At 42.0% G+C, this 10,879-nt stretch overlaps 1 long non-coding RNA gene across 7 annotated transcripts; it reads left to right on the top strand.

The window, feature by feature from the left end:
* Positions 1-3,717: 3,717 nt before the first annotated feature.
* LOC123156144 (uncharacterized) lies at positions 3,718-9,689 on the top strand. Of its 7 annotated transcripts, none has more exons than XR_006477860.1 (3): positions 3,754-6,264; positions 6,393-6,511; positions 7,574-9,689. It is a non-coding gene; the product is annotated as an uncharacterized lncRNA (long non-coding RNA). The 7 variants fall into 7 exon arrangements; XR_006477859.1 differs by having other exon boundaries at positions 3,754-6,511; positions 7,574-7,735; positions 9,362-9,689; XR_006477864.1 differs by having other exon boundaries at positions 3,755-5,512; positions 5,627-5,754; positions 6,189-9,689.
* Positions 9,690-10,879: the final 1,190 nt, after the last annotated feature.

The raw sequence follows: 10,879 nt of genomic DNA, 5'->3' as shown, positions 1-10,879 counted from the left end.
AGCGGCGGGGTCCGAGAGGCGAGGAGTGGGGAATGGCCGACCCGGTTGGGTTCGACCAGTTTGTCTTGCGCCGTCTAACGGCGCTTGACGGGCGCCGTTTGGAGGTGGGCCACGTGGCACCTGACAGCGGGCCCTGGGCGTCAGGTTTGCCCTCAAACGGGACTGATCGAGCAATCGGCGTTTTTTGCAAACTGTTAGCACAATACTGGTGGTTTTTTGCAAAAAAAAACGAAAGGTGGTGGTTTTTTGATTTCGCGTCTCCAAATGTGATGGTTTTTTGCAATTTACTCGCATTCGTTTGAGTCTGTATATTTAAATCCCGTTCAAACACGAAACATCGAGCACGAAATCTCGGTTCGAGCCTAGAGAAAACAAGCATGCCTGTCGACAATGCCGTAGCCGGCGCCGGTATGCGTGGTGTCGTCGCGCACAGTGAAACCGCCGCCCCGGCCGCGCGAGCGAATCCCGCTCACCTCCTGGGACGTTGCCGTCATATCCGCCCACTACATCCAGGCGGGCCTCCTCTTCGCACCGGCACCCACAGGAGCCGATGTCGCCAAACTGATCACGCGCATCAGCGGCCATTGTTCGAGCGCTGGTCTCCCGACGGCGGCTCGTGCTGCCGTGCGCGGACCCGTCGGAGCTCGTCCAGAGGCCGGCGCTGAGAGCAAATAATTCACTCTCGGTGGATAGCTCCTATTGGCTGCTCCCGGCGTCAAATTCCCAGGAAAACATACATGGCCCTCACCTTCTCGGGCCCGTCTTGTAAAGTGTTGGGTATAGTTGCCGATTCTTGCGATTTCTCCTCCGTTCCGTTTTCCTTTGATTTTTGGGTGCCTTATAAAGTACTCCCTCCGTCCGGAAATACTTGTCATTAAAATGAATAAAAGGAATGTATCTATACGTATTTTAGTTTTAGATACATCTATTTTTATTCATTTTGATGATAAGTATTTTCGGACTTAGGGAGTAGTAACCGAGAAAAGAAAGTACTTCCTTCGTTCGGAAATATTTGTCGAAGAAATATATGTATCTTGACATATTTTAGTTTTAGATACATCCATTTTATTTCTCCGACAAGTACTTCCGGACGGAGAGAGTAGTACATACCATGTATTTCAATGCATTACTTGGACTGGCCTAGGCGATCTTTTTGACGCCTGCCACCGGATGGAGGTCGGTCGGTTTTCCTCCAGAAAACTGGTTATTGTATAGTCTATCAAGGATCAAAATTGAAAATTTCATAAAATGCTTACAAGTTTTAAAAAATGTTGAAAAAATTTAAAACATTACTCATGAATCAGGCTTAATCTGAAAAAACGGCCATAAAAACTGAAAAATGTATGGAATGTTTCAAAATGTTCATGAATTTTAAAAACTATTCACAAGTTCATTCCTAAAATGATCTACTCCCTCTGTTCCAAAATTCTTGTTGTGCCTTTAGTTATAATTTGAACTAAAACCATGACAAGAAATCTGGAACAGCGGGAGAATAATTTGAAAAATAAACTTAAAAATTAAAACTAATTCATGAATTCTAAAAACTGCTCTGGTATTTAAAAAATATTCTGGAACTGAAAATAGCTCTTGAATTTATAAAAGGCTTGTGAATCCCTAAAATCGTTTGCTAAATGTTAGAAAATCATGAATTGAAAATATTAGATAATTTAAAACGTATTCTAATTTAAAAATGTTCGTGCATTTTTTAAAATTTCGTGAATTTTATACAGAAAAAATAAAGGAAAGGAAAACAGGAAAACTGAAAATAAAAAACCGTAGGAAAAGAAAGAGATAGGAAAAATCCAGAACAAAACCGACTAAAACCGTAAACCCAAAGAAAGAAAACAAAACAGAAAAGAGCTGGAAGAAATAAAAGAAACAGATAGAACAGAAACACAAAAAACCTAGAAAAAACCACTAAAGGAGAAAACAGAACGAAAAACATCAATGTACGTAGCACTTGTTGTCCAGTTGGCCGGACCATGGATCGACGCTATGTCCGTCATGTCGACACTTGAACGCGGGCATAAATTAGGATTTGGCATGTTTTTCTAGTGAACGATCCGAATTTATCGATAAACTAACGAGAATATATCAAATCGCAAAAAAGAGGCACCCACAAGCACAAGAAAGGTTCTTGATAAAATTAAAAGTTATATAAAAAAATCTTCGAGTAATCCACTCTAACTTCACATCTTGCATCTTGATTTCTCTAGAACACCAATAAAAATTCACGGAAGACCAAACCTGCACAGGCTGAACTAACCTCAAAGGGTTTGAAGAGTTGCTTGAGTCGTCCACCCCAATAGACGAGAAATTATGATTGTTGAACGCATCTTGGGCGGGGACATACCCCTTGCAGGATAAGTTGCCAAATCGTCGGTTTATTGTTATACTATTGAGGAAAAATTTCACGAGCACAAAAGAATAAAGCATGAGGATTATTGACCAAACCAAACTTAAGAATACCGAATGCTCCTATTCATCGTAGATTCAAAATGTAGGATAGGCCAGTCCACCTAGGTTGCGCAAATGATTTTCTATACGGTTTTCAGCCTTTTCCCCCAGAAAATATAACATTCAATATAAATACTATTCTAGAAAAGTTGAAAAATTAATAAAAATGTTCATGATCTTCTAAAAATTAAAGAAAAAAACAAAAACAAAAATCCACCGAAACTAGTAGAGGAAAAATAATAGAGAAGGCCGAGGAAAAAACACTTTTGAACGCCATGGAGCAATTCATGTCGAGACGAACTCGTGTTGTTTTTTCAAACAAGACCTAGATATATTATAGAAGTTCACTAAAAGTACCAAGCATCCTAAACATGATAAAATTACATGGAGTCCCCTTGACCACCGAAGGATCACTACCATCATCAGATTGAACCGCCGACGTGTTGTTGTCACCACTCCCATACCGAAGCGGGCCTGTGGTTGGATGGTTAGAGGGACTGTGGTATCCCCAACCCACCAGGGTTCAAATCCTGGTGCTCGCATTAATTTCTGGATTTATTTCAAGATTTCCGACGATGCGCATTCTGTGGGAGAAGACGTTCCTGTCGACGACGAGGTGCCTACGATGACTTCGTAAATTTCAAGATGATATGCCGGCTCAGTCTTTCAGAGGTGCTCATAGGGATAGTATGTGCGTTCATAGGGGTGAGTGTATGCGCTTGTATATGAGTGCTTTTGTCTGTACTGATGTTCAAAAAAAATACCGAAGTGGGCCTGATAGTGTCTGGAAGTCTTCGTGCACGCGCTCCTAAGGACCAGTGCTTTGGAGCCGCAGTCGTCGTTGTTGACCCTTAAATCGATCAAAGAACCTGCACCAAATCTACCATTGCGTATGCATGTCCAGACACCTTAACCTCACAGTCTCGAGGAGTTGGCGAAAATCTACACTGGATCTCCATGTAGTCCGTCCTGATGGAAGAACCCAAGGGGGATTGAAGCCCAAAAGACCAACTCGAAGATGAAACGCTGCCTCTACAATGACTAAAATTCTAACCTATTTATTAGCCGGAGCTGAGGCATAAGGATTCCCCTACCCCGCAACCCGCCACCAGCCGCCAAAGTGCCAGGCAAAGATGAGGCGAATCCAGAGCTCGCTGGTGGAGATGGAGGAGAAGATTATATCCTCCAATAATTGAACATATAAAGGATGAGCCAATGCGCCTAACTAGTGGTTGTGGCCACGTCTTTTTTTGCGTTTATGAACATTGAACATATAAAGGATGAGCCAATGCGTCTAACTAGAGGTTGTGGCCACGTCTTCTTTTTTGCGTTTATGAACAGTGGGAGAAAGCGATAAGCCCCGAGCGATCCGTTCGGCTCCACTCCTCTCTCTTTCCCTTTTCCTCTGCCTCGTGCTCTCCTTTCCTCGCCGCCGCCACCCCATCCTAGGCGGCTCCTCTCCTCATCGAACCAGCCGCCTCCTCCCCATCTTCACGCGTAGCCTCCTCTCCCTCAAGCCCCGCCTCCTTCCCACCGGGCTTCGCCTCTTCGGGCGGCGGGACGCAGTGGCTGTGGTGATGGCAGATGGGGCGACAACGGCGGCGCTCCTCCTCTCCCATGGCGGTCGGCGGCGCTCTGGCCGTGGAGGCCTGCTCCTCATGCTCCTCGTCTGCCCGCTCCATCTCTCCGCGGCCGCACCCGAGTCCGAGTGCGCCAAGTTCGCCGGCCCGCGCGCACCTGCACCGGCTCCTCTTCATCCGACCCGTGCCGCGCTGCGTTCGCCGCGTCGCCTCCTCCTGCGCTACGCCGGCTCCGCCGCCCCAGACCACGCCCCTTCGCATGCTGCTACAGCGCCCCCCGCGCGGTCGCCGGCTCCCTCCGGCCGGCTCCGCCTCTGCCCGGGGCCGGGTGCTCCTCTCCTCGCGCGCCCTCGCGGTCGCAAGAGGCGGATATGTACGGAGGATCCACGAGCTTGGTGCCATCCATCCCGTCCGGCGACGCTCACCCCCTCTCCTCCAACGCGTCGGTGCTTTATTCACTTGCGTCTTCGCTGCCTCAAGTGCGCAGGTGATTCTGCAAACCCCTCTCTAATTTCTCTCTCTCTCTCTCTCTCTCTCTCTCTCTCTCTCTCTCTCCCTCTCTCTTGATTCGGTTGTTGCGTTGCAAGAAATATTATTGTGCAGAGGTGGCTGCAGCTATGCACATCTGTTTTTGAGGCTGCAGATGCGACCACCAGCTGTTTGTATAAATGCTCAAGGAGGACTGCTCTGGAGAGGACAACACGTGTGTTTGAAAGAGGGATGGAAAAGAGGGGGCTAGAGTAAGAGAAGAGGAAGGAGTGGAGCCACATGTTATTTCTTTGTCCTCTACGTCATCCCACCATTATAGAGATTTTCTTGGATGACATGCCTCCCATACTCTCGCCCCTTGTGCTCCATCTGTGTTGGTACCCTTTCATGGTTTCTTGTCTCCACTTCTTTCATGATTCATTCTTTTCAAATACTAATTCAGGTTGTTATACTAATTTGACCGATGTGGACGGTGTAATAATTCAGGTCGTGCATGACGGTCTGCTGATTTCCTTGATGCTTCATCAGGTTTCACTTTTTTGATACATTGATTGGTTCCCAATTTGATGCAAATAGCCAAAATGAATGGATATTACTTGTGGTCAGACTAAATTTTCCGTGTTCTTTGTGTGTGATTATGCTCAAGTTTTGGAAAAATTGGGCTAAGGGGTGATTGTGCTCAGGTTTTGGTGCAGGTTCTTTTGAATTCTGAAACTTTGGTTTGGTATGACAGACAATGCTATTAATATTTGAACAGACAATATAGTTAATAGAGTCACTTCATACTAACACGCAAACTCATTTTGTATTGCAGTGAGATTCAGATAATTTTAGGAAACACATGGAAAGGAGTCCAGACGGGCTCGGCGTACATGGTTTTCAGTTAACGTGTCCTAATTTTGCAGTGAGTGATCGACGAAGGAAGCACAAGGAAAAGAGCAAGCCATGAAAGATGCAGTGATTGATAGATTGGGCAACTTGTTCCTGTTAGTTTCTCTATTGGCAAAGAACAATATCCTATTAATCATTTTTTGTGTATGCATAATGTATATAGTTAATCAATTGGCTGTGTATAGTGACATTAGTAATGACCTTGACAGTTACAAGTGAAAGGTCATTCTCAGACCGAAAAAGCAGCTGCGTTGTGCGAATCCCAGATCTTGTAATGACCTCGAACTGTATTTACACCGGCTTAGAGACCCCTCGGCTGGTGAATCGGTTGTCCATGGTGCGTCAGCCATGAAAGATGCAGAAGAAAAAATCATGCGAGTTCCTCTAATTTGCTTCCATAATTTTTCTCCCTTGAGTATATATAAATACTGCACAAAAGTTAATTTCTTTACTTCTGGACCGCGTCTAATTTTGGGGAAAAGAGAGGGATTTGAGAGAAATAAGCAACATGAAGAGCTTTGTTTTGTCTCTTTGCGTTTTCAACCGCATGTCCGCATGTAATTTTGGAGAAAAGAGAGAGGAATTTGAGAGAGATAGACAATCTGAAGGGATGTTGTGGCTACATCATCCTTGTAGTCGCAAGGGATACTTTTTGTGGTATGATTTCTTTGCATGTTGATAAAAGCACACACACCCACCAGGTTCAGGTTGCTTTTCTTATGAAGATTTGTGTCGCTCTTTGTTCTGAGGTTCTTCAGTTTTACTTTGTAGGTTGATAAAAGCACACACACTCACCAGGTTCATCAGGTTGCTGTGAGTGTGGCCATCATGGCTATCCCAGCAGCAGGTTCAGCTTCTGTACATCCATTTTTTCGGCTACTTTGCATCTTTCAGATCTGCAATTACATATGATGTTAGTTCCCTTCTGCCATACGATGTACTGCTACTTCTTCTCAGATGTGTTGGTTTCTGCAGGTCCATTGGTTGCTTCATTTTCACCTATATGATAGCTCGGGGCATGCTCACCAGTTGTTCCGTTAAAATGACAAAACCGACTGAATTTTATCTCTTATATGTGTTACTAAATACTAGAGGTGATTATTTTCTTTCGGGGGATTACAGTTTTATAAGCGTTATGCTTTTTGAGACTTTGAGGTCCAAACTAATTAGTCTTTGAGATCTCAATGCTTCTATATAGATATAATTAGTATTTCTGACAATGAGCATCTCCGAAGCTGCAACCTATGCTAAAAGTAGTGCTTATAGCCGTAGTAGGCGATACATCATTACAACTAATGTGTGACACTTATTTTGCAACAGCAACATCCAAGTTTTTCAACATTTTACAATCTTACTAATGTGTGCCGCCAAGTTTCTCTATTTTAGACGGTACTGTCTTGTTACTTCTGAAAATGGGTGTGTGTTCTGTTTAGCTGACTATAATTCGTTGTTGTAGTCGAAGATGTTCCCAGGCTAGCATCTGGTTTAGAACTTTACAATTCACATCAATACTGAATTTGTTTTGCTACTGAATTTGCATATTATTTCCAATATTGCGTCTCATTGCACTTTGAAAATACACTGGACTATCAGTGGCGATTTAATTCTGCTTATTTCTTAGCTACAATATTCCATAGAAAAAACTTGAACTTTAATATCTGAGTGATTAGTGTGCTTTGTATATCTGATGTATCGGGGAACTCTAATATCTGAGTTATATATATGGTTGTCTGGCAAGATTGGTTTTCACCTATCTAGCTCCTCAGCTCAAGGTTTTTAAGACGATACATTTCTTGATACATCAACTACCCATAAACATACCTCATGTTTGCTTAAAGGACAACTGATATCTCAATCAGCTCACCCTTTTCTGCCAAAAACCTATCATCATGTTCCTTAAAATAAGTTATGCTTCTGTTTGTACATTTGCAGCTTATGGTGCTGCATCTTTGGTTCTTTTTATTCAATTCAGAGCAGGAGACAATGCTTTATATTGATTGTTCTGGATAGGTATTTAGTCGTAAGAGATATCACCTCTGTGTCTCCAAAAAAGCAAAAACAACAATTCACTGTTGATTTACTTTGCTATGATTGCTCCCATTAGATTGTCCTTAAATCATGTGCAAAACTGAAGTATTGTGTTGGCTGACTGTCAGCCTGACAGATGAGATGGGATGATGATGCAGAGTGTTAAAAGGCCTAATGGGTTATCTCCTTGGTAGATTAAGTTTGTTGGATTGGTTTCACGCCATTGAAAACAGATGACACCATGCCTCCCCCAATTACATGTGTCGCTTCCAAGTAGGACCCGTTTGCAAGTAAGAAAGTAATAATGAATTTTCTACTCTCTGTTCTCTGCTGAACTTTCTTTTCTTTTGCCATTTTGGCTGGTAGTCTTTCATAGAATTTTGTGATATCTACCTGACTCCACAAGGTCATGCAACATTAAGAATTGCTGGGTTTAAAAAATGCAGGATGGAATTTATTGTTAATTAATTATCTCTATCTGAAGCAAGACATTTTTAGTACACTGTTGAATAGAGTTGATGTATCAGCATGAGTAACATTGCGGCATTCTAAGGGTTGGTTCTAGAACCCCACCTAGAAAGCACTGTTTTTCCAGCAACTATGTGGTTCATATGTTGATGGGAGGAGAACCAGGAGGTAGTGCAATATCTTTATTAGTTATACTCAGGGATGCAAAGTCTTCACCTGATGATTCCACCCCTTTACATGACACTGGCTGCGGCACAGTAGAAAGTGTCTCGCCGATGCTCTTTACGACACCAACTGATCGATTAATGACTGCACTCATAGAGAACATAACAAGGTATTTTAGGAAGTGCTTGGACCAGGTTCAAATTTTTGACAGTCTTAGGCACAGTGTTGGTTTCAAGTTTTTTTCCGACACAGTTAAGACTTTCTGAAATGCAGCCTTGAACTACATGTGTTCTGTACAAAGCTTGTTTAGTTCTCTAAAACCTGCACATGTTAGATACAGTTTGAGCGAACATGTGCAGATTTGTGAGAACTAAAAAAACTTTGTCCAGAACATGTCCGTTGATAGTAAGATTGTTTGTGATAATGAAAGGAGACAATGCGTTTGATATAGCTTGTCATGAGATAATGAAACAATAGTGTTTATTTGGTCACCAGCAAGATGATGATGTGAAACGAACGGCTATTTGCGCCTTTCAGAGTTTCTACCATTTAATAGTTTCCCATAACAGAATATTTGCTAATAGTTAGACGACCTTGTGATTTTGTTTCTATGGGTAAACAAATATAAGGTTAATCATGTAAGCATAGCTTGAGCAAAAGCACATGAGTTAGCTTCTGGATTGGTAGCTAAAAATGAGATACTTATGGTTGTTGATGCCTTCCTTTTTTTGTAGTAACATCCATGTGTCCAGCATATGTAGAACATTAGATTTTTCTTGGTTGATTGTTGTAGTTCGTTCTCAAGGTTTGGAAAGTTCTTTAGCTATATTCCTTGTCTCATGCAAGCAGGAGCAATATCTTCTTTATGCTGTGTGCCGCCAAGTTTCTCTATTTTAGATGGTTGTGTCTTTTCGCTTCTAAGAAGGGATATGTATTTTATTAATCTGACTATAATTTGTGGTAGGTACATGCTGAAAGATGTTCTGAGGCTAGCACCTGGTTTAGAAGTTTTGCAATTCACGACAATACCTCATAATTGTGATTTGATGTCCAGAATGTTAATTGAAGAATGAGTCTATGAACTGAACTGCATTGTATTTTGTAATATATCCTTATATATATATATATATGGTGCTTGTGGCGTTTTTTCGTAATTATAAGTTTTTAGAACAATTCGCCTTCTATCACTTGCGACCTAGACCATCTTTTTCTGGACTGATTGATTCCAGTTTATTTATATTTGTAAAAACCTCATTGACTCAGGTTTCTTTATATTTGTTCAGGTTTCAGTCAACGGAAACAGGACTGCTGTACGCACTTCTTTTACGAAGATGTACTTGGTGTTGCTTGGTAGGGAGAAATGAAGTGTGTGCCTCATTGTGAATTCTATCGAGAAGCAACTATTTTAGTTATATGTCAATTTCTAGGACACACGAGGTCAGCTTAAATATGGAAGTCTGCTTACAGTGTTCCCACGCTTATGCTTCATCCAGGGGAGTGCTGACAGTGGATGATTTTTTTTGTATAATTGGTTTGGACATCATAAGTACAATTTAGGCTATGGAAGTGTGTTGGATCCCTATGCTTCATTTACTATACGCCCTCCCTCCTTGCCTTTTGTCTTGCTTCTCAATCAACACCTGGGTAATTATGGGGGAATATAGCCTCTTCTCTGGTCAAACTATCGGTCCTTGTTGCGTGTATCCTTCTTAAGCACCACCTGGGTAATCAATTAATTAGTACATGATCATACATGTTGATCTCCTATATTCTCAGTGCCTGGGAAGTGATACATGCATGCATGCATGCTCTCAAGTTTAGACAAGCTAAAACCCCTGTTATATTCAGATATTTTGTTATCCTGTGGTGTACACACAATTTTAGCATTACCTAACCAGCATACAACATCAGTTACTATCACCGTTTTATATCTCACAACAAATTGAAAGATGCATAGACACATGTAGAATCATACACTGCACTTGCTTACAGTGTCTTCCTCTGTTCTCGGCAAACTCAAAACCCCTGTCAATTTTTCTGTTCTCTCATAAACGTCACTTGCTTACAATGTCTTCCTATTTGTTCTCAGTACGCCATGATGAAAAATGTTAGGATCCCAACAAAAGTGCTTCTCGATGCTATGATGCAACAACTTGGCCTACCAAATGTAGTGTACTCAACTCAACACAAAAGGCAACGGCCATTGGTCTTGACGCAGCCATTCAGTTCTATCCGTCTAAGGAGCAACTACGCAATGGTCTTCCAAAGTACTCCCTCCGCCCAAAAATTCTTGTCTTAGATTTGTCTAAATACGGATGTATCAAATCACTTTTTAGTATTAGATACATCCGTATCTAGACTAATTTAAGACAAGAATTTTGGGACGGAGGAAGTAATCAATATCCATCTATGTCTATGGAAAACTCAAAGACGCAGAAGATCCAGTGGCACATGAAGCTCTTAAATGCATGAAAGCCCCTTACAGCAAGGTCGTGCAAGACCACAACTATGATAAGTTGCAGTTGAAAAAAAATAAAATCTTTACAACACGAGCTCAAAGAAAAATAAGGGATGCCAGATTATCTAAGCAGCAACTGGTGTAGTGGCCTGGGTGGAGATCGCACAACGCCCGAAGACAACAACCTCATAACACCCATCATTTTATATACCGATGGCACGTGCAGACTCTACTGATATTCGTCACTACTCACCATGAGCAAATGATCAAAGCTATCTATTTGATGCATCTCTACCTATGTAGCTTACTTGATAAAGGCAATGTAAATATGTATGTATCGACT

The sequence above is a fragment of the Triticum aestivum genome, chromosome 7B (genome assembly GCF_018294505.1).
Source record: "Triticum aestivum cultivar Chinese Spring chromosome 7B, IWGSC CS RefSeq v2.1, whole genome shotgun sequence".
In the NCBI taxonomy this organism is placed as follows: domain Eukaryota; kingdom Viridiplantae; phylum Streptophyta; class Magnoliopsida; order Poales; family Poaceae; genus Triticum; species Triticum aestivum.
This window is presented reverse-complemented; position numbering and strand designations above follow the sequence as displayed.